Genomic DNA, 24,419 nt, shown 5'->3' with positions numbered 1-24,419 from the left:
GAAAATTAATTAATAGGTGCAAATAGCTTTGAGATCCTTTAACAAAAGATGCTCTGTAAGTACATGTAATTAGAACATGATAGCTGGCCAAGCCTGTAATGATAAAATATATGTTGCAGTCTGTAAGGAAGGTGTTGTAACTGCTGTACTTGTTAAATTATTACATTTGCAAAATTCTGTCTTGTTTGGCTCATGCATGCAGAGGAGTGTACATTCTTTACAGAAATGAGGCAATCACAGTAAAGTTTTTTTTTTCTGCTAGCAATCAGTCACCTTGGTACAGGTGTATATATTAATTCAAAATATAAAAGTTAATTACAGTTCCGTTGGTTCATTATTCCTTTACCCTCCAAAGGCTTGCAGTAGATGAGTGTATGTAGGGAAATGCTGATTTCTGCATTTGACTGTGATGGTGCTTTCACTTTTAGGACTCTTTTCCTTTTGAGGGGCATTTCTCAGACTGGAAAAGATTACAATTTTCAAGTCAGATTTTGCATCTTCTCAGGATATGGGCTGTGACCACAGTGTGCCATTCCCAAACAATACAGGTACTGGGAGACAATCATAAGAAGCAGGCGGCATATCAGTATTATTGACAGAAATAAAAAATCTGTTTGTCCAATCTGAATAACAGGTAAAGAATTGGCACAAGCCATGAAAAATAAACTAGATTTTAATGTTCTTTCCACTTTACCATGGCCAATCCCAAGTGTTCGGGCCCTTAAAAATCATGAGGTTTTTTTTTTTTAAATGTTGAGTTCTTACTTGCTTTCTGGTTTCTGAGCCTTTAGGGTGCACTCGCCTCACATTTTCAAGATTTTTTTTTTCTCCACAACTACAAAAGCTGGAAACTTCCTTCTTTTTAAAATGGAAGCTTAGATTTTCATGCAATCTCCTGATTCCAGTAGCTGGGGCTTTACGAAGAGCTCCCAAGCATTGCAAGAGTTGGTAACATTGTTGTATTTACTTAGATTTAAAAAAATAAAAAAAAAGATGTCTATTCAAAGCTCTAGGGGCCCTAGCATTGTTAATCATACAATAAGTACAATTAAATTAAACCCCAGCAGCATTAAAATCAGTTCTGCAGGAACTTGGCTGTCCAGAGAGGCCACCTACCCCCTTCATCATCAAGAAAATACACCCTCAGCCTTCTCCAGAAACCATAACAGGTGCTTTTACAGTATGCCTGAAAAGTCACCAAATTTGGGCTATTTCAGACCAAGGGGTCCAACCTTTAATGTTGTTCGGTGTTGTTTAATGTTGGCAACACGCCATCTGTTGTGTCTTATACTTAAAGCAGGGGTGGGCAAACTACAGCCCGCGGGGTGGATCCAGCCCGTGGGATTACCACCCCCGTGGTGCCGCGGGCCCCGCACTGCTCCTGGAAATGGCCCTGGGGGATGGGTGAGCAGAGGGCTCCGCGCTCTGCCCTCGCCTGCAGGCGCCGCCCCCAGCAGCTCCCATTGACCAGGAATGGGGAACCGCAGCCAATGGGAGCTTCGGGGGAGGTATCCGCAGGCGATGGCAGCGCGCAGAGCCCTCTTCCCCCGCCTCCCCCTTCCTCAGGGGCCGCAGGGACATGGTGCTGGCTGCTTCCGGGAGCAGCGCGGGGCCAGGGCCCTGAGCCCCTTCCTGCACACTGCACCACCTCTGACACCCCATACCCCAACCCCCTGCCCCACCCCTACATTCATGGCCCTGCATGCAATTTCCCCACCCAGATGTGGCCCTCGGGCCAAAAAGTTTGCCCACCCCTGACTTAGAGTGTAAGTGGAGGGAGTGCTTTTGTTCTGTATTTGTACAGTGTCTAGCACATGTGTCTGACGAAATGGGTATTCACCCATGAAAGCTTATGCTCCAATATGTCTGTTAGTCTGTAAGGTGCCACAGGACTCTGTCACTTTTTACAGATCCAGACTAACACGGCTACCCCTCTGATACTTAGCACAATAGAGTCTTGGTCTACTGTGGGTTCCCTAGGCACTGACTTATCCTCCTATCTGTTTGATTATTTCTTGTTTCCAAGGAAGTTTGTTTTAAAAACATGATGTTGAATCTGGCACTGACTCTTTCAATGTGATTGGAAGTTTGTCGAAGTTGGCAACATAAAAGGAAAGGGGAGAAGTATCATTGGCTCTTTAGTCATATTAGGCTCCAATATTTAGATGTCAATCATTTTTTAAACTGCACTGTACAACTGACCTAAATAATGTATAACCGTGAGTAGCATTAACTGGCCCGTGTTTTACACTTGGTCTACACAGCATTGTAAGCCCAGGCTCTAGCCTAACCCCCCTTGCGTCCACACCAATTGTGCTTACCTAGGGTCCCCAGACCATGCAGGGCTGGAGGGTCTGAGCCCAATTGCTTTCCTGGGTACATGTGGCCCTGGCTTGATTCAGGTCCTGGAAATCCTCTGGTGTATCCCAGAGTTACCGGTGGCAGAGGAGCAGCACTGCAGGCAGGCAGTGCAGCGGCTGGAAGTGCCATTGCTGCCTGGCTGAGTGTGCTCCCCCTTCCTGCTCCAGCTCCTCCTTGCTGCTGTGCAGAACATGCCCAGCGCAAGGAGCAAAGCTGACAGGCAGGAAGTGACTCCCGACCACCGGGATGTTGAGTCATCCCTCCCCCGGCTGGGCTGAGCCAGATGCCGCTCCCCTTCCCTGCATAGCAGCGCTTGGTCCCTGTTCTGCTCTCTGGCCCTTGCTCCCAGGCCCCCCGTACGCTCCCTGGGCCTTCATGTACAAGGGGGCCCGGGCTGCAGGCTCTGTGAGGAGGTGACTGGGAGCCAGCCCCAAAACTTCCCTGCAGCTTCCCGTGGTGGGGAAGCTTTGGGGCGGGCTCCCACTGCACCTGAAGCCCTGGGGATGCATTTCACTGCTCCGCATTTGGCAGCAGCCAGGTAGGGTGTGTGTGTGTGTGTGTGTTTCCTCTGAAACCTACATTTTATGACAAACTTCAAAACCAGACAAAAATAAATAAAAAAATCAAACAAAAACACCTTCACTGAACATCCCATTTTAAAAATTAAGAATTGCAAAGTTTAATTTTAATAGTTTGACAGCCCTGGAGACTAATGTCCTAACTATCTTCAGAACAGGTTTCAGAATAGTCTGTAACCGCAAAAAGAACAGGAGTACTTGGGGCACCTTAGAGCAGGTGCACATGGGCGTTTTCCTGCCAATGTGACTCAGCCTAGATGTGGAGAGCCCAATTCTCAGGTTAGGTGGTAGTTCAGTATAAACCCTTCTCAAACTGTAGTCATTCTACCGACACAGCCACCAGAGGAGCTAATTATGCAGTTTTTATGCTCATGCTTCTTATGGGCACTTGAGACCCATCAGTAGCACTGTCACAGTTAGGAAACAAGGTGGGCAGTAGAGTTTTCCCACAGTGCACCATGTTCCTAGGACTAGAGTGTCAACATTAGCGGAGGGAGTGGGGAGGTAGGGGCTAGGCACTTTGGGATATATTTACTTTGACTCAGGTTTGTGCACTGCGATGTGGCGCCAGAGCCCTAGGTTTGAGCATGCGTCAGAAAATTCTTAACCTAGGGTTAAAATGCAATATAGACGTCAAGCCCAAGGTTCCCTGACATGGGTCCCACTAACCCTAGGCTTACATTGCTGTGTAGACATACCCTTAGAGAGTGACATACCCTTCCTTTTAACCAAGCACACCGCAGCAGCACTTCCTGACTGGAGCTCTGATTACCTGGTTCTCATTTAGCGCAATAAACCTCTAATACAGCAAGCAATGCTAACTCGCTACAGAAAGACAGGTGGCATTTTGGAGCCTAACTCATTTTCTATAGGATTAATACCAGCAGCACTTGGGGAAGGCAGGGTGGGGAAGCCTTGTGCCACCAGTGTCTGTATTGCTCTTTTTGCTGTCGCATAGGGTTTTCTACTTGTTTAAGCTCTGTATTTGAAGATTAGAAGGGATGGTGGGAGTTGTGGTCCAAGACCTATCATGAAAGATGATTAATGAGAAATAAGGATGAGGCTGAAAAGTGAAAGATTTTTCAGGAGCTTGAGGTATAGCCAAACGCCATATAGGAGCTAGGACATGATGGGAAACACCCCTCTAAAAATAGGAAGATTTTGTTCTTGGGTCTTAGCTTCAGGATTGCTAGGTCTATTACTTGTGTAGTCCAAATGAAAGGTGATTTTGCAGCATTCAAATCTTGCTATATATTGTGGAGTTTGGCTCGACTAGGAAAAGTGGTTGATTGTATTACCCTCCCTTAATTCTTTATTAATCAAGTCCCATCCCAGTTGTTCCATTATTTTGCCTGGGATTAATGTCAGGATGACAATTCTATAATTCCTTGGGTCATCCCTTTTCTCTTAAATATTAGCACAACACTTGCTTTCTTCCCGTCTTCTGGAACTTCCGTAGCTTTCCACAACCCATTTGAAAATCAACATTAACTGTCTGTCTACACTGCAATAGAAGACCTATGGCTCAGATGTGGCTGGCCCAGGTCAGCTGACTCAAGCTCATGGGGCTTGGGCTGTAGTCTATAAAATTGTATTGTAGAGTTTGGGGTTTGGGCTGGTGCCCAGACTATGAGACAAGGAGGGAGGGTGTCACCTGAGGCCAAACATCTATGCTGCAATTTTATAGCCCTAGAGCTCTAGCTGGAGTTAGCTGACCTGGGCTCTGTAACGCAGTGCTGTGTTAGGCGTACCCTAAAAACCCAGAGTGCTCCTTGGTTAGGGCTTGGCTTCTTGGATCTAAATTATCTGGACCTGCTGATTTTAAAAATGTCTATCTTTTGTAGCTGCTGCTAACAGCCTCCTGAGTTACTGTTGGAATGAAAAGTGTTTTGTTATCATGCTGTGACTATATTATCTGGCTTTTTCCCCAAATACAGAACAGAAATATTTCTTGAACACTTCTGCTTTTTCTGCATTATTGTTGACACTTCTGACACTTCCCTCTAGTAACACCAATACCAGTTGTAGGATTTTTTTTGTTCCTAACATACTTTAGAAAACTCATTATCGTCTAACGCTGCTGGCAATAAATTTCTACTTGTGTCCTTTTGCTTCCTTTGTCAGTTTTCTACAAGTACTAGTTTCTGATTTATATTCATTATTATTAAGTTCCCCTTTCTTCTATTTGCTATATCAGGGATTGGCAACCTTTCAGAAGTGGTGTGCCGAGTCCTCATTTATTCACTCTAATTTAAGGTTTTGCGTGCCAGTCATACATTTGAACATTTTTAGAAGGTCTCTTTCTATAAGTCTATAGTATATAACTAAACTATTGTTGTATGTAAAGTAAATAAGGTTTTTAAAATGTTTTTAAGAAGCTTCATTCAAAATTAAATTAAAATGCAGAGCCCCCCGGACCGGTGGCCAGGACCCAGGCAGTGTGAGTGCCCCTGAAAATCAGCTCGCGTGCTGCCTTTGGCATGCATGCCATAGGTTGCCTACCCCTGTGCTATATTTTTTTAAGAGACAAGGTAGGTGAGGTAATATATTTTATTGGACCAGCTTCTGTTGGTGGAAGTTACAAGCTTTCAGACTTCAAGGCTTATGCTACAGTTTAAGTCGACATAAATTATGTCATTCACGGGAGTGAATTAGCCACCTCCTGAGCAACATAAGTTATGCTGACTTAAGTGCTAGTCTAGACAACACTATATGAGCAGGAGAGCTCTGTGTAGAACGACTACACAGAGAGCTTACGCCAATGCAGCTGCACCATAAGTGCTCTCTCTAGTGCAGTGGTTTTCAACCTTTTCTGACTACTGTACCCCTTTCAGGAGTCTGAAGGCTGAGCCCTGGGACTCAAGCCCGAGCCCCCGCCACCTGGGGTTGAAGCATGTATCTTAGCTTTGCGGGGGCCCGCTGTGGCGTGGGGCCCAGGGCAATTGCCCTGCTTGTCACCCCCTAACACTGGCCCTGCGCTTGTGACCCCTCCCCCCCTCCCCCCCCCCGCAAACCCATCCTGCAACACCTGCCCCTGGGGTCGTGACCCCCAGATTGAGAGACACTGATCTAGGTGAATTGATGTACCTCCTGGAAGACCTCTGTGTACCCCTGTTAAGAATCTATGTAGCCATAAGCCACAGAGTTTTTCCTATCTGGGGAAAGAAATCAGAGTGAGGTTAAATACAAAGACAGATGGTTAAGAATAAAGGATAACAGTGGTAGGAGGTCACTTGAGATAATGTGGGCGATAAGGGTTAGATTGTTATGCAAAAGGAGTTTGAAGTGGGCCATTAATGGTTAACAGGCAGAGGTGGTGTGTGTTTCAGATTGTTGCAATGGGCCATGAAACCAGTATCCCTTTTAAATCCAGGTTTTTTAGTGTCTAGCAGTGTTATCAATTCAAGTTCCTAGGCTCACCTTCTGAAGGTGTTGTGCAAACAACACTGCAAACATATAAAAAAAAAAATTATAGGTGCTTTCACTTCTTTTCTAAGTCAGGTAGGTTTTTTAAATCAGTATGGCCTTTTTTTCCCAATTGTGTGATTGCATCTTGTTAGGCAGCTAGTAAAATGTTCTTAAACAGTTCCCAATTACATTAATATTCAAAAAGAACAGGAGTACTTGTGGCACCTTAAAGACTAACAAATTTATTAGAGCATAAGCTTTCGTGGGCTACATCCGAAGAAGTGGGTTGTAGCCCACGAAAGCTTATGCTCTAATTAATTTGTTAGTCTCTAAGGTGCCACAAGTACTCCTGTTCTTTTTGAGGATACAGACTAACACAGCTGCTATCCTGAAACCTACATTAATATTATTATCTTTAGATTTTCTCCCAACTGATTTGACTCATAATTGTCTTCAGTTTTGTGAACTTGACCATTTTAAAGCACAAAGTATATTATAGTTAAGACAAACCTATGCTGTGCGATTTAGTGATTGGCCTTATAATAATGCATAGAGGTAGCCTTAAATCTAAACATCCTTACAATGGGGTAATTAATCATTCTCTGTCTTTGTGTTCTCTTAATATAAGAGTTTGCATTTAATTTCCTTGTTTCTCTTTTTTTCTTCTGTTTTTAAAGAGACTCAAAATAACAAAGAGGAACACTTGGAAAAATATTTCACTGAGTACATTTGACTCTATTTTTGTGTTTGATTTTCAATCAGCTGAACAAGCTTTTGCCCCGGCGGGGTGGGAAATCTGTTTCTTCTGTGCTGAAATTCTGCTCAGGGTCCGCTGGTAGACGCAGCACTCCTTGCAGCAGCTTAGAGATTCTGCAGCAGATTTGAATAAATTAAAAAGTGAACAATTAGTCAGCTTTTTTTTATTTAATTGGATAGTAAATTGATTGATTTTTACTCTTTTCCCCCATCCCAGAATGCTAATGTGCTCCAGAATTTTGTATTTAAAACTCACAACTGCTTGTAGAAGTTTTGCAGAGAAGGGGGAGAGAGAGAGAGAGGAGCTAAAAGTTTTGGCAGAGGAGACATTTGGGGCTTTTGGCTCCTTGGAAGGTGCAGGGGGCAGTTTAGATTTTGGGAACCAAGCAGGTGGTTGAGATTTTGGCACAAAAAAGGGAACGAATCTCCTTTTTACCTCCCATTTGTGAAACAGCACAGAGTTGATTTGAAACTTGTGAAAGAGACTTTGAACTCTTATTTTTTCCATTCCTGCAACTCTTGATAGAAATCAGTTGCCCAGTGCCCTCCTGCTCCTGCAACCAACAGTGGTAGGGTTAGTATATTGATTTGGCTGGATGTGTTTGTGCTAAAACGATGATCAGTGAGAGTTAAAAAATATATAGATAACCTTGCTATTAGGATTCTGAGTTAATTATGAATGGGGGCAATTTACCTTTCTCAGAGCTATTATTTTAGGCTGGCTGCAAACTCAGGAGGACAACTATGTATTAGTTCATATTTATTTTGTGATATAGAAGATTTTCTGCACAACTAAAAGTGCTAGAAACATAAGTGTAAAGTGAATGCTTGGATTCTGGAGCACAACTCTGTAGCGGGGGGTCAGTTCAGCAGCAAATTCCATGACTCAAGATACATAACATCATATGATTGCAAATTTTAAATTTGATTAGTATTGGAGTGCTTGAACGTAATGAGTGTTTATGGTTTGTGAAAATAACTTCAGTTCTTATCAAATGCACTAGAAAACTAAAATGTCTAGATAAAGGCGGAAGAGAATTGGAAACTGATTAGACAAAATTGAGATATTCTTAGTCCAGCAAAGTCTGCCTCCTCAGACTAGAGCGTGGTTTGGCATGAACCTTTGTTTCCCCTTACCTATTTTTAACTTCAGCTACTGTACCAACAGAAACTAATCATCATCCTGGAAACAAATTAATCTTTTAATAACAAATGTTTGCATATTTTCCTTTCAAAATTACTTCTACTGTCACTTTTAAAATCAACCCTTTCCCACTTTGACTGTTTAAATAGGCAGGATACTTCAAAAATTCCAAACTTTTGCTGAAACTTGTTATAAAATCATTAGGGGACAAATCTGCTCCTGGGTCCAGACATATAACTCTCCTTAACTTCAATGTGAGCTGCTTGCATGCATCTGAGGGCAGACGTTGTCCTTAAGACATTACTTTATAAATTTGCAGCTAACCCTGCAGCTTGGCTCCTCTGAGGAAAATTTGGAAGGTTTAATCATTATTCTTGTGACAGTGCTGCTAGAAACTGAATGAATTATTAACTTGACACATTGCTTACCAAATAGATCTATTAAACATTTGAGAGGTAGTCCAGTCTTTTTGGACTGGGAGGAGTGTATACAGCCTGTTTCTTCTCCATTGCTCTCCTGGTCACAGATTTGGTCTGTATTAAGGAGATAAGGGCTTGAGACCACCTCAGATAATTGCAGCTTTATAGCACCTTTCATCCCCAAACACTTGGATATGTCTTCATTGCAGTTAACCCAGGGTCTTACTGGGTGCTGTTCCTAACCCGCCTGCCATCCACACACAAACCTCTCACCTGAGTTGGCAGTGCTTTCAACTTGGGCTAGCTCGCTTGACTTCAGGCTATTCACAGAAGTTCGAGTGGTGCTTTCATTTGGGCTGGTAACCTGTTCACTTTGCAGTGAGGATGCAGGCTAAATTACTCACGTACTGATAGTCCTTCAGTGCCATCCCACAATTCCCTCTGTGTGTCCAGATGGATAGATGAGTTCTCCCACAATTCACTGGGAAAGAATTGTAGAGTGGCTCAGCTTACTGCAGCACAAAGAACTTTGGGATATACCCCCAAAAGCCCATGCAGCACCAAAGAGGACAAGTGACTCAGGGCATTGCAGGGTGGCTGCTTACTCCCAGGTGCCAATTACCCAGGCTACTCTTCAGTCAAGACATATTCTATGAAGACTGGTTTCAGCGTGGTAGCCGTGTTAGTCTGCATCAGCAAAAACAACGAGGAGTCCTTGTGGCACCTTATGGACTCCTCGTTTTTTCTATGAAGACTGTCCCTCATTTGGAAACTTGGCTGACCAGAGTTAGACACTTGGATCTGTATTTAGGCAAACAAGTAAGTGACCTGGTTTGCAGAGGTGCTGAGCACCTGCAACTCCTAAGTGCCTAACTAATCAACATGAACGTTTTGAGTTCTTCCCTGTAATTCCGAAGTCACTGACTCAGTCTCTAGTAAAATCTCAGATAGGTATGTTTTCAAAGCATTGCAGACAGTTCTAGCTATGCAATTTTCTGGTTGGAATGGGATTTAGTCATCTAAATCAGTGGTTCTCAGCTGGGGGTAAGCGTACCCCTGAGGTATGCACAGGTCTTCCAGGGGGTATATCGACTCATCTAGATATTTGCCTAGTTTTACAACAGGCCACATAAAAAGCACTAGTGAAGTCAGTACAAACAAAAATTTAATGCAGAAAAAATTAGAAAGTAAGCAATTTTTCAGTAATAGTGTGCTGTGACACTTCTGTATTTTTATGTCTGATTTTGTAAGCAAGAAGTTTTTTAAGTGAGGTGAAACTTGGGATATGCAAGACAAATCAGACTCCTGAAAGGGGTATAGTAGTCTGGAAAGGTTAAGACCCACTGATCTAAATCTCGGCCTGATTCTTTGAGAGGCTGTTAAAGGGGCGGGTACATCACCTGTGGGATGCAGCAAACCTTTTCCAGTCCCTGCTGCTGCAGATATGGAAACAGGGTGCCCATCCCTAGGTAATGTCTGATTGGGGACTTGTGTTGGGGATATAAGGAGAGCTTAGAGAATTCTTCTCTTCTCTCCCCCACCCTCCACTCCACATGTTACAGATGCCACAAAACTGTTTGAAATGGGCAGCAAACTAAAAGTTAAGGAAGTGTTAGACCTTTGAGAAACAGAAACAAATTATCTGGATGAGGAGCAGGTAGTACAAAATGGAGGAGATGTAGCAACTAGTATAAGTAGCTATTTTATTTATTTCAATGTTTGTGAAAGATGCTGGATTTTGTACCCTGTAACCGTACTCTGGAGAGGTCAGAGAGAGGAGTTTGCTCTCATGGGCTGCTCCATTGGTACTGCCAACTAGGCTATTGTGACTGGGGTCCTAGTGGGGAGACAGCTATGGTCACGCAATTAGGGTGAACTGCAAAGAATGGGGCAGACAATCCCCCATAAAGCTGATGGCTATTCCAATACTTAGATTTACCAAACCAGCACAAAACAGCTTCTTTATTACCCTACTGGTTACTCAGAAGTCCAAACAACACAGTTCCCTTAAAGTGATCCAGCCTCAGGCCTTCATCCAGGTATCCACATCAAATATGATGAAAATTTCTGTAAATCTTATTTCTTCATATAAAAGAAAAGGTTCTACCAATCCCAAAGGACTGGACACATTACCTCCCAGGTTAATCTATATTTCAGATCTTACCCAAATACACGCTACAGCCAATTCTTATTAACTAAACTAAAATTTATTAAAAAACAAGAGAGAGAGTATGGTTAAAAGCTTAATATACCTAGAGACATAAGTTCAATTCATTGAGATGCAGATTCATAGCAGAGCTGGCGAGCTTTGTAGTTGCAAAGAGTTCTTTCAGAAATAGTTCATAGATTATAGTCCAATGTCCAATATCACCTTCAGGGAGCACCAGCACAACTGGGACCTCAATCTTGCGACTCAAACGTCCCCTGATTAAGCTTAAGCGGATCTGAGATGACAGAATCAGGACCCAAGGATCTTTTATACAATTTCATGGCTTTTGACAAGTTGGGATTTCTTTGGGGAACAAAAGGTCATTAGCATGACTTTGAAGGAAGTACTTAGCTATACTAATTAACATAAGGCCACTTGCTTGTTCCGCCACCATTCACAGTACATGTCAAAGAGAGATGAATACTGAGATATCCCATGTTTACAATTCATTTAAATGCTAGGCTGTTCTTTTGACCTTTGAATTATCAGAATACAGCATAGACAGGGACTGTTGACTATATTGTTGACCCTATTCATACATATGTAAAAACACAAACATCATCTCCCCATGTGTCTTTTGAGGGTTATTTATTTTGCAGGATGTTTAACCCTTTCTAGCCATATGTCACAGCTACCAGTTAGTGCTAGTATATTCTGCTAACTATTATTTGCTTTACAGGGTGTGTGTGTGTTGTAGGTGTTTGGGAACTGGACTGAAAATCCAGTCTCACTTCATGTAGTCCACAGTCTAGCTAGCTGTAGAAAGTACAAGGGAGTTAGATAAAGATTTGATTTGTGGGTTTTGGAGGGAATCCTTTTGATACATCTGATAAGTAAACCACAGGATAGATGTAGCTGGCCTGTCTGATACTCTCCAGTAGCTATAACTTCCCTTTTTTTAAATATCTATTGGAGGCCTTCGTGGAAATCACTTAATTTGAAATCTGTTTTTTCAGAGAACATCTTCGTGATGTGGAAAATCCTTTCCCAGCAAGTAAATCAGCTGCATGCCCACAGGGACAGAAACTTTCACCGCTGCCCACAGGCCACTGCTAAATGGCACAGCTACTCAGCAGGTGGGCTTGCTCACTAAGCTTTAGCCCTAACCCTTCTACAGGAGAAAATTGGGCTGTTAACTGTGAAAACTGGGCTGTATAGCTGTGAACCTGCCCAGCCTCAACCCCCCTGCGCACTGAGGTGCAGGTAGCTTCCTGTGCTATCTTCTGACAAGTAAGGGATCTGCACCCTTTGTGTGGGCAGCTCCCCAGCACAATGTGAGTGCGTCAGTTCCTGTTTCCTCTCCTAAAATAGCCCCTTCATTCCCTAATCAGCCTAGTCGCTCTTTTCGGCACTTGTGCTGATTTGAATTCATCTTTCTTGAACTTCCGTGAGCAGAACTGAACACAGTATTCCAAATGAAGTCTTACCAGTTCATTGTACAATGGCATTAATACTTCTCTATCTGTACTGGAAACGTTTCGCTTGATGCATCTTAGTTCCGATCCCATTTGCTTTTTTCACAGCTGCCTTATGTTGGTAGTTCATGGTTATCCTGTGATTGACCCCCACATCCAGGGGTCTCTCCTCTTCTGTCACTTCCAACTGAGGAGCTCCCAGCTTGTAGCAGAAATTGTTATTAGACCCGAAGTGCATGACTTTGTACATCATCCAGCTCTTCCTGTTTAATATTCTGATCCTTTGTCTGTATTGATGATGCCTCCCAACTTGTACATCTGCAGTAACCCTGGATTTAAAAAAAATGAAAATAATATATAATTCCCCAATTCGCTGTCAGATTTTAGTTCTAAAGTAGGTCAGATTAGGGCATGAACTACTTGACAGCAACCCTTTTAAGGTCAGTGTTGTATTACTTTCCTTATTTTTTAGTCTAGTATTTACCCTGTCCCTTCCAACTTCAGACTTCCTTTATCCCATCCAGATAAACTAAAACAGTTGCAATTATTAGCCTCGCTCATGTGAGATGGCTGTTTCCAAGGGAATCTAATACACACTTGTGTTTTGTTGATGTAACTGACTTTTCTAAACAAATTCTGCTTTCATGCTCCCAGGCAGCCCACTGACTTCACAGGCATTGGCACAGGCTATAAGTGAGGATAGAATCTGGCCCTACTAAGTTCTTAAAAACTTCTGGTAAACTTAGTACAGATTTTTCTCTCCACCCACCCTTCTCTCTTTCTCATGTAATCTTTGGGACACAATAAATGTAGGACTGTCAGGATTTACACTGCTTTCTGTTCTAATGAACCTTTCCATCAACTAAAGGGTTGAATCTGAATCCAGTGCAAATAATTTTAGAGTATTGTCATGATCCATGAAGAATTATTTGCAAGATTAACAAAAGTAAGAAAAAAAATCAGGCATTGCTTTGCAACTCCTGCAGTATGCATGCCAACTGCCAATGCCGCTAGCTTGCTGGGATGAACCAAGACAGCTATAGGGCAGAAACAAAAGGGAACTGTGATTGGGAGATGAAAAGGAAGAGTAACGAATTAGTTTGGTTGCTTTCCAGTGTAACATTCTGAAAGTGGAAAGAAAAATGTCACTTCAGAGGGATGAATTTTTACTGATTTTCATTATATTGGGAAATCAAAACTAGTTATCTGGACTTGAAGTAAGTAGATTTTTTTTCTTTCCCCCCTTCAAGTGAAAATAAGTTGTGTGTGTGTGTGTGTGTGTGTGTGTGTGTGTGTGTGTGTAAAATATATATCTATATATGCACACACACCCCGTAAGAATCTGTGGAGTTAACACTAGCATTAGCTGGGGAAGAGACATGTAGAAGATATGGGGCTGATCTTCATTGAATCCTCTTTCTCTTTTGCTTGCATGTGAAGAGAAATCATTCTTGTCCTTAAGGTTAGAATGCACTGGCAGCTGCTTGCATCCAGACCAAATCTGGTCCATTCTCTGGTCATTGCTTCCAAAAACAAGTATCTGTGCAAGGCTAGCGATATCTGAGTATTTAAAATCATAACTTCAGTAGTGTGCTACTCTTTTTTACCATGCTCTTGATACTATGACAATTATAATTATGTACAATCGGAAATACTGTGATCGGATTTCTTAAAGCTTTAAATTCATGCAAATATTTTTTTTCTGTTAAATGTAATCAAATGTGCACTGCAGTATTGTACATGGAATGTCTATTCTATCTGGAGAGGGGCCTGCATTACTAACCCTGAATCTTTTTAAAATACATCTTTAGCTTCAAAGGAATAGGTCAGTTTTGTGCTAATACTAGCACTTGGAGCTCAATACTGTTCAGGAGGGGATTTTAACAAAAAATAAAATAAAAAGCCCCACTTCCCACCTAGGACTTTCTAACTCTAAAATAAGCTGCAGTGTCATTGAAAGATCTCCCTGATTGATCCCTTAGTATTCAAGCAATGTTATATGCATTTTTATAAATCGTACAGTAGAGCAAACTAGTTTCACAGAAGTATAACTGTATGCAGAGTTATTTTAAATGGGAGGGGAAAATAGTAGCTTCCTCACCTGCAAAAATCCCACTTACTGCTGTCTTGTACAGTGGAATCCCTTTCAACCAAGTATTTCATCTGAAGGTAAATAAAAGCCCAGTATCCCAAACTTAAGCAAAGAAACACATGCGGAGGTAGAGGCCGCCAGGCTGTGCTGTTGAAATTCTTAAGCACAGGCTGCTGGCGACTCTTCTGTCTCTCCTTTTAAACACCCAGTGGCACTTTATCCCTATGGAATGTAGTAGTGCTCGGTCTTTAACCCTAACTTTAACTCTGACTCTTCCAGATAGTTTTGTGTCCACTCGCCCTCAATCCCCCAAGAAGTAGTATAGTAATTATTTGCTTTGAAGTAGTGCCTAGAAACCTTAGTCATGAACCAGGACCCAGATTTGCTAAAGCACTGTACTAACACGCAACAAAAAGACAGTTTCTGCCCCCAGAAGCTTATAGCGTAAGTATTGTGGCATATTATTTATAACCAGATTACTACAGTACCAAGCTCCTTCCCAGATTAAGATTAGCCCATTCTGTAAAAAGTCTTTTTGGGTGGTTTGAGTGGCAATGTGGTCAAGTGGTTTGGGCACATGGCTGGATGGTCAGGAAACCTGGGTTCGGTTTCTGGCTCTGCCGCTGACCTGCTGCTCTGTGGGAAAAGCACTTCGTTTCTCTGTGCATGAATTTCCTCTCCCACCCTTCATCCTGTCTGTTTAGATTAGAAACTCTTTGTAACTGGTAGTCCCTTCCCTAATGTGGCTGCACATTGCTTAGCCCAATTGGGGCCTTGTCTAGGCAGTACAGTAATATAGAAAATAACGCAGAAATAGATAATGGTTTATTTTTAAGTCACCTGTTCCTAGTTAGTTTCCAAATATGAAGTCTAATTTCTATACTGTAGCTTTGCTGCATCTCTGTTCGGCAAGCAACACCGTCTAATGCTGTGCAACAGTAAATTTATGATGGAAGATTACCCTTGTTGATATTTTTTGTCTTTATATTGAATCACACGATATTTTTTTGTAAGCAGAATTAAAAAAAATATTTGTTTCATTTTCTCTCTCAGGGTCTGACAGAAGTTGAGCTTCCTCCTTGGTGCTGGGTGCAGCAATCTGCCTGAAGAGGTAAAACTTGATAAATTAAGTAGTACTGGTACCCACCAGGAGAGGGGCTAATCTCCACCTCCTGTGTATCAGTGACAGGATCATATGCTTTCTAGCGGGGACGGGGGAAGGAGAAAGTGGCTCACTAGGTTTATTTAGCATGTAGTTAAATAGTTGTTGTTTGGAACAATAACAGTATTTATAAACTTTCTCATTGCATCTGTTTGCTGGTAGATATTTGAAAAGATGTTATTGATAGGCTTTATTTTTTTTCTTTAAATGTCATACTCTAGGGATCTTCTTTTAAATGATTTTTATTCAGTATCTTTTCTACTCAGTTATTTATGTTTTTAAACAAACAATAGACAAAATCCCAACATCCCAAATTTAAGATTTCCTTAAAATGGAAACTAATGAAACCCTGTTCCCATGTCCTGCACATTCTCCTTAACTGACCCAGGGCTACTGCTGCACAGGTTTTGCTTGAAGTTTGTACTAGAGAGGTTTTCAATGAGGGATGTGCACATGCTTCCTGCTTCCAAAATGCCTTGGCATCAGGAACAGCCAGAAAATAGTAAACGCAAAAGTATGCATAAATCCCACAGTGTTTTGGTTTCTTCACAATTTTTGCTGCAGTCTGATAATCTGCAAATTCCAAGCTTTCTTTAAACCTACAAAAAAAACCCAACAAACAATAACTTTCCATTAGGAAATACATAAAATAGGTTCCAACAGCAACTCTATCTCACTGCACACTTGTATTAACTGGGGTTCCTTTTTTTCCCGGTTAAATAGATTTTATGACAAGCAGTAGGTCCTAAAATATGTGGGATGTGGAGTGCAGCTGAGCTATTGTTGATTTCAGAGCTATCATTTCTGCATTTTCTGAATCATGTAAAATTTGCATGGTAGGATGTGGGTTTTTTTTTTTTTCTTATGTTGTAAGTAAAATAGGCAATAAAAGCCAGGTAAATTCTCTGTTGTATTGATAGAATGGACAGACTAGCATCTCAATGATAAGAAGGGAGTTTTAGCTGCTTGCTACTCAGTTGTCTATAAGCAACAAGGCAAGCTAGAATTTTTGCATATGTTACTTTTATTTGTATAAGTCTGCATTAGCTAAAATATCAGTCTCAAAGCAAAAACCAGTATAACTGCTCTTTCAGCTCACTCAGCTCCATATCTATTGCTTTTAAACTTTGGAACTCCTGAAGTAATAATGGATCTTTAAAGCCCATTTATTTTCAAGTTTTCAGTTCAGATCTCTCAAGCTGCTCTTCAAAAACAATGAGGAGTCCGGTGGCACCTTAAATACTAACAGATTTATTTGGGCATAAGCTTTCGTGGGTAAAAAACCCACTTGCCTACAAAAGCTTATGCCCAAATAAATCTGTTGGTCTTTAAGGTGCCACCGGACTCCTCATTTTTGTGGATACAGACTAATATGGCTACCCCTCTCAAACTGTTCTGTTTATTAAAGCTGAGAGCTTAACAGCTGTTGGCTTAAAAATACTGTTTCAGATCTAAGCAGAATTAATTGTATGGTCTAAGCACAATTCATAGATGAGATCATCTGCGTTACCCACAACCTATAATTGTAAACAGTTCATCGCAAGCTAGCCTACTAGTTGAATTGCTTCAGTTATAGCATGTTACAGTCAGAGCTGAGAGCTCTAGCCCAACAAAAAAAAAAAAAAAAAAAAAGTATTTGAGGAAACTCCCATTGCAGCTGTCTGCAGTGCACTCACTGTCTGTGGGCTACGGAGAAATAGGGCATTGGTGGCTGCAAGCTGCAACTCCATTCATCTACATGATTTTAAATGTCTTTATTTGCTAAATGTATTTGTTACCCTAAAATCACTTCATAATGATTTCAACTAGCCCTTTAATTAACAGCCATGTTTATAAGGAGGTACATATAACAGAAGTAGTTGCAGGAGGTAAAAGCTTGAACTAGGGTCAGACACGTGTGAATGGGAACAGATGGAAATTTCGATTAGCTAAGGGGGCCTCAAGATTTTAAGGAAATGATGCTTTAAGATGAGGGGCTAAAATGTTTGGGGTAAGAACTTCTTTGCCTTAGAATTAAGGGTCTCCAGTTAAAGAACTTGTTTCCAGTGAACTAAAGACCTTGTAATGAAACTAAAGCCTCTCTTCGGTCGAGGAATGTTTCTAACTATATATAATTCTACATAGTGATTCTTGTCTCTTATTCTCCAATTGGTTACTTGGGCTTTATAACGGAGCAATATGAGAGTCACTTGCTGCTCACTGTGCTCCCTAACATGATGAAGATAGACTCTCAACAGCAGATGTATGTCCCAGGACTATTTTTCCTAAAAGCATTGTTGGAATATAGATAAGGTTTTTCTGGGGTCTTAGAAACAAATACTTAGAAACAAGTACACTGAGGATTTGGGGGAGGGAGGGAATCAAACTTTCTGAAGAGTCTGCTTTTTTAAGCACTTATCTACATGGGAAAGTTTTACTGGTATAATTATACCAATATAGTTAAATTGCTATAGTTTTCCTGGTATAACTCCCTGTGTGGACACTCTTATTGTGGTATAAGAGTGGATTTTTTAGCTTAAACCCCTTCCAATGTGACATACGATAAACCAAAAAAAAAAAGTCGACCAGTCTTACAAGTGAATAAGAGTGTCTACACAAGGAGTTATACTGGTATATCAGTTTAAATGCACACCTTAGGTTATTACAGGATAGCTTTCCCATGTATACAAGCTCTTAAATGCTTGCCCAGATCCGGCTGATGCACGACAACCTGTTAGTGTGCAGTGGTGGTCTGCCATGTTACAGTGCTGGTGATACTTCTATTGCTCTTATTGTGAAAATTAATTTATTTGTGAAGAGCTTTGATGTAAACTGGGCAAGGTTGATCTGTGAATCAGTCAAGCTCAATTTAAAATTAGTTTTCTTCCTTTTCCATTTGACACATGAATCTTCATCTGTGGCATGGTCATGTCTACAGCTAGTTAGTGCTGGCTTGCTTCTTAGAGGTTCCAATCACACAGTAATCTGAAGTTTGTTCATAGCTTGGGTAGAGGGGGAGGTAGAGCCTCTAAGCTGAGAGACAGACCTGACTTTTTTTAATTGAAGTAGAATGTCGCTGCATCCTCTACAAGACTGACGGGTTTCCTCAGGCTTTTTTTCTGGCTGAGGGGATTGGGGCTTTGTTTTGGGTGAAGGGATTGGAGCTCATTTGGGTTGGGGAAGGTTTTGCAGGAGATCTTATTTTCTGTTTTTAATTGTTGATATGATTTTCACTCTGTAAAGCGTCTAGAAAACGCTGATGGGGCTAATAGAAGTAAATCTGAACAAATAAACTGGACAAGTGGAATTCACATGAGCAAATCCCATTGGATGGAATAGGAACTGCACTTGCAGCATGCATTGTCAGATGAGACATCTGTCAATATAATTATGATGTGCTTTCTACTGTTTACCGTGAACGAAATGGCCAAACTCCATTTTAAGGCTTGGATTTCTGGGAATGTACAAGTTTCAGATCACTTTTGGGTTTCACTGGTGTCCTACTGTAAATTACTGGGACAGATCCAGTCCTGATGTAAGCTCACCGAAGCCAGCAGACTTATAGAAAGAGGGAATTTAGTCCCTTATTTTATTCTCTCAGTCTACAGTATAATGTCAATACAGACACGTAGCATGGTTATTAAAGATACTCTGCGGTATTCATTCAGGCAGCTGACTTTTTCCTGGGGCCTGGAGAAATTAGCACTTCAAAAAAAAAAAAAAAAGTGGTATTTTCATTTCTTGCTGCTTTGTTCATTCGCCTGCGTGACCTGTTGCAGGGCTGCGTAGGTCTGCTCTCGGCCACACATGCTGTTTCCTGTAAATTGGTCAGCAAGAGGAAACTGCTTGCAGCACTGCAGAGCCCGCTCAGCACGGTGCTGCGTCTGGACTAGAGAACTAACACCAGCAAGGGCAGCACAGTGCTAGGGATGTATATCTCATTGCTCCTGTTTGCATGCACCTGAGATAGAGGAAGAGCCGGTTTTGACTGGGACAGGCAGAGAGTGAGGAACTCAGAAGAATCAGGGAAGGATCTGATTCGATATCTCAATTAGATAACGATCACCCCCCTCAGACTCCAAACCAAATTCCACATTTCTGCTGGCATGAAATTCAGATGCTACTTGGTTTGTGATATTCTGTCCGCGGTCTAATTCCCTGATTGAACTCTTGTAGTACTAAAGGGATAAAATTGTAGTTAATCCTTCTGGGTTAAATTCTCCCCTGTGCAGAGCCAGCATGAAGCCTGTGAGCCCCTGGAGTCCTACACTGAAGGACTGAGTCTTAGTAGTGTGTAGACCTCGTGCTAGCCTTCTTTGTGGGGGTGAATTTCACTCTTTGTGCAGAAGGATGTATGTAAAAGTACTCCCAGTCTGTTTCCCTGGGGTACTGTTACATTCTTAAAGTTGCCAAGTTTGAATCTTCCCTTGTTAATCTATTTCAGGAAGGTTTCAGAGTAGTAGCCATGTTAGTCTGTATCAGCAAAAAGAATGAGGAGTACTTGTGGCACCTTAGAGACTAACAGATTTATACCTCTACCCCGATATAATGTGGTCCTCGGGAGACACAAAAAATCTCACTGTGTTATAGGTGAGACCGCGTTATATCGAACTTGCTTTGGCCCTCTGCTGTCGGTGAGTGCAGGGAGGTTGGGGAAAAGACGTCCCTGCACTCACCTGCTCCCGGCCCCCCGCTAATCCCCAGGGCCACTCTGGGACTGTGGGGCCCCCAAAAGTGCCCCACAGCTCCTGCCTCCCAGACCATGGGGGGGGAGTCTCTGACCGCCCCCCGAGACGCTCTGCCCCTTATCCAGCCCCCCGGCCTGGCCCAGCACCCTTAACATGCTGCTCAGAACAGCATGTCAGCTTTACCACCTTGTATACGAACCCGTGTTATATCGGGGAAGAGGTGTATTTGGGCATAAGCTTTTGTGGGCTAAAATCAACTTTTATCAGCCTTCCCATTTAGGGTTCTAAAAGGTACAATGATTCTGATTATTCCTGTACTGGGAAATGACACATGTTCAAACTGCATCTGCTCCTCCAGAATCAGGAACTGTGTAAGCATTATTATCTAGTTCCTCACACTAACCCCAACACCTTCTGCAGGAAACAGTTTTGGTTCTGACTGCATTTTCCCCCTTATGAGTATCTCCACAGAATTGAAAATCACCCAGAAAAATCCAAAGGGGATCTCGAAATTTGAAATGAGAAATCCTTTTGCACTATATGGCTGTCTGCCTTGAGTATGGAAGGAGGCTGATGGGGAATTCAAAGAGAGAAATAACGTGAAAAAAGTAGTTGCTAAAGGAATATGTTCTGGATAAATGAGAGGGGATTGAGGTGGGAATGTGGATACCGGAGACCAGCATGTTGTAGTAGCAAAGGCAGGAGTAAACTGAGATAGGCTCACGCTCTTGCTCCTAAGAGGAGGAAAGGAAGGGCCTTTTTTTTTTTTTAATGATATTGTAGAGCAGTAGTTTTCAAACTTTTTTTCTGGCAACCCAGTTGAAGAAAATTGTTGATGCCCGCAACCCAACGGAGCTGGGGCAGGGGTTTGGGGTGTGGGATGGGGTCAGGGCTCTGGGCTGGGGCTAGGGATGAGGTGTTTGGGGTACAGGAGGAGGCTCTGGGTTTAATGGGGGGGGCTCAGGGCTGGGGCAGGGGATTGGGGCACGGGCTTACCTCTGGTGGCTCCCAGTCAGTGGCGCAGCCTGGGTGGCAGAAGCAGACTTCCCTTCCCGCCTGTCCTGGCACCGTGGACCGTGCTGCGCCCCAGAAGTGGTCAGCAGCAGGTCCAGCTCCTAGGCAGAGGCACGCAAGTGGTTCTGTGCAGCTCTTGCCTGCAGGCATCGCCCCCCCCTCCCCCCAAGCTCACATTGGCCGGTTCCCGGCGAATGGGATTGCAGAGCTGGTGCTCAGGGCGGGGGCAATGCCTGGAGCCCTGAGGCCCCTCCCCCCCACCTAGGAGCTGGACCTGCTGCTGGCCACTTCTGGGGGTGCAGCGCGGTGTCGGAACAGGTAGGCACTAGCCTGCCTTAGCCGGGCAGCACCGCCGATGGGATTTTTAACGGCCCGGTGGAAGTGCTGACCAGAGCTGCCGCAACCTAGTGTCTTATATTCCGCAACCCAGTACTAGGTCGCAACCCACAGTTTGAAAACCACTGATGAAGAGAATTAAATGACAGGGTTTGGTAGAAGCCTGGATGTGGGCTGCAGAGAAAGGGGATGGAGAAGTGTGGCACGGAAGTATTGATCCTGGGTTAAAGGAGCCTGGTGGTGGTATATTGATGGTGATGTAGAGAGCTTGGGAGGAAAGAGGAAGTCACTTACATCTAAGGCTGATAAAAATTGATTTTTTTAAAACAACTTTTGGGTTTTTTTTTTTTTATTTAAATTGATTTTGTTTAAATCCAAATTGATTTTTAAAAAATAAACATATTTAAAATTAAATTTGAAATTGACAACTTATGCTTACTATCTATTAAAATCATTTAAATTAAATACACAAAATGTTAAGCAGCACATATTTGCTTCCAAGTTTTAAAGAAAGTCGAACTCGTGTACTGGTGGAAATCACTATCGAAGTACCTGGAACCAGAGTGTGTTGAAGTGCGAAACCAACTTTTGTCAGTGGTAGCCACTTCTGCAGGTGCACAGTGAATATTTTCTTTATTTCAATTTATTCAATTAGTTAATTTCAATGATTAGTTCATTCAAAGTTAAGAAACCAGCTGGGAATTGAAAAAGCAGGAAAGCTTGTTTTCCTCTTCCAAGCAATGAATAAAATCTAGTTGTGACAGGATTTACTATTTCTAAAATTCTTGAAAGACCTAATGACCAGAAAAAATCAGTTCTCTTCACTAACTACAGGTAATACTTCCTTTTTAAATAAATCCGTTGTTTATCAAAGCACATGTATCCAGCATTTTTAAGGTAGTTTTATTTAATAATAAAATTTAAAATACTGTTTCTGTGCATTTTTAATGGAAATTCAAATTCAAAGTAAATAGGGCTTGATGCAAATAGCAAGTAAAAAAGTAATCGCCACCTAATAAATATGGAATGCATTATGCACCATTTGCTAACATAATAAAAAATATAAGTTAAGCTATATAATTGCTTGTGTATACTTGTAGTGCAGGAGTGACCAAATTTACTGACCCTCCGAGCCGCATACAATAATCTTCAGAAGTTTGAGAGCCGCAAGACAGGCATAACCTGCCGGGACATCTGCCCCAATGCCTCCCTTTTTCCCCCCATGCTGGGCTAAAGCTGTTAGACCCCCCTCTCTTCAGGGCAGAAGCCCCTAGTCCCCCACTCCACCACAGGAGAAAAGCCCCTAGGCCCACCACCCTGCTGCAGGTCAGAAGCCTCGAGCTCCAGTCTTGTAGGTGGAGAATGAGGGGGGGTTGTGCACACGGGTGTTCCGGGAGCCGCATTTTAACTGCAAAAGAGCCGCATGCGGCTCACGAGCCACAGTTTGGCCACACCTGCTATCATGTATCCTCCTAGTTAGAAAAAGAAGTACCAAATTTAGTGTAAAGACTATATTTTGTTGCAAATCAATATGTTTTAATGGTTACCAACCAATAAGAATAACCTCTTTAGAAAAATAACTAAAATGTACAAATGCAATACACGATTACAACTGATGGTTTAAATCAAGGTTTCCTACTAGCTGGTTTAAATAATAATTTAAATTGGTGATTTTAAATAATCCACCCTGGTTATATCTGTTTTGGAGTTGGTGAGGAGATGTTGGAGAGACATGGAGATTCTGTCCTTAAATTTATCATACTGTTGTTTGAAGGAGGTTTAAACTGGGATCTATCTTGTATTGTACGTAGAGTAATATGGTGCAGTATAGTGGTTAGCGCAAGTGATTACTACTCAGGAACTGCAGAGCTTTAGTCTTGTCTGTCACTGACAAATAACCTCTGCCTCAGGAACCTAATCTGTAAAATAGGGTTACTTACTGTCTGTACCCCTATGTACACCTCTTTTAAAAGACTATGATAACTTTTGTACAAAGTACACCTTGTGAGATGGTATATGAAAACTCATAATTTTGCTGATCATTATTGTACTTAGTAAAATATGTGTGGCAACATTGTGTGTAAAGTTATAGGATTCATCTGTATTTTATTACTAGACATGTTCTAAGTATGGGAGGAGCAGCCACAAACCAGTTCTCCAGAGACAAAGGGCTAGCCAGTTCCTCAGCTAGGTGTCAGCAAAATCAAATGGGCCATCACCTGGTTAAGTGGCCATTCTTTGGCAGGAAAGAGGATGTGAGTAAAAATCTATATCTTGGAAAAGAAACAGCTGCAGGTTCCCGACTACACAGCGTTTCTGTCTCCTGAACCTCAGCTGGAGATGATTCTCGATGAAAAGAAAATTATAAGATGAGAGAGCGGGCACCCCAAATCATTCCTCCCTTTCTCTTTACCCACGGCATCCACAACATCTGAAGAACAAAGGAAACCGCTTTGGAGTGGGGGAGAGATCCTGACTGAAAGGAATTCAGTCAGTAAGACTGCTGTAACATGTAGTGAGAGAGAACTTTGCTTTAAATTCACTTAGCATCTCACTTCAGATGCAAGTGAAGAAGTGAGATTCTTACCCATGAAAGCTTATGCTCCCAATACTTCTGTTAGTCTTAAAGGTGCCACAGGACCCTCTGTTGCTTTTTGCTCTTTTAAGACTCCTGAAAGCATGCTACGCACCATGTCCCTCTCAGATTTTCGAAGGCACCTCAGATTGTTAAACCTTGGGTCGAGTGTTGTAGCTATCTTTAGAAATCTCACATTGGTACCACCTTTGTGTTTTGTCAAATCTGCAGTGAAAGTGTTCTTAAAATAAACAACACGCTGGGTCATCATCCGAGACGGCTA

General features: G+C 42.2%; 1 protein-coding gene across 5 annotated transcripts in view; it reads left to right on the top strand.

The window, feature by feature from the left end:
- SH3BP2 (SH3 domain binding protein 2) overlaps positions 1-24,419 on the top strand; it is a 66,964-nt gene that overhangs the window by 10,562 nt on the left and 31,983 nt on the right. For 2 of the 5 annotated variants that reach the window (XM_024113353.3, XM_042855536.2), the window contains exon 2: positions 15,436-15,493. The exons of 2 other annotated variants lie outside the window; for them this stretch is intronic. The gene's annotated coding sequence lies outside the window, so the exon portion shown is untranslated. Of the gene's footprint in view, positions 1-11,831; positions 11,952-15,435; positions 15,494-24,419 lie in introns of all 5 variants that reach the window. One more of the 5 variants, XM_024113354.3, reaches the window with a different exon arrangement.

Source organism: Chrysemys picta, chromosome 5 (assembly GCF_011386835.1).
Source record: "Chrysemys picta bellii isolate R12L10 chromosome 5, ASM1138683v2, whole genome shotgun sequence".
NCBI classification, from domain to species: Eukaryota; Metazoa; Chordata; order Testudines; family Emydidae; genus Chrysemys; species Chrysemys picta.
Note: the sequence above shows the minus strand (reverse complement) of the source record. Positions and strands in the feature narration are given on the sequence as shown.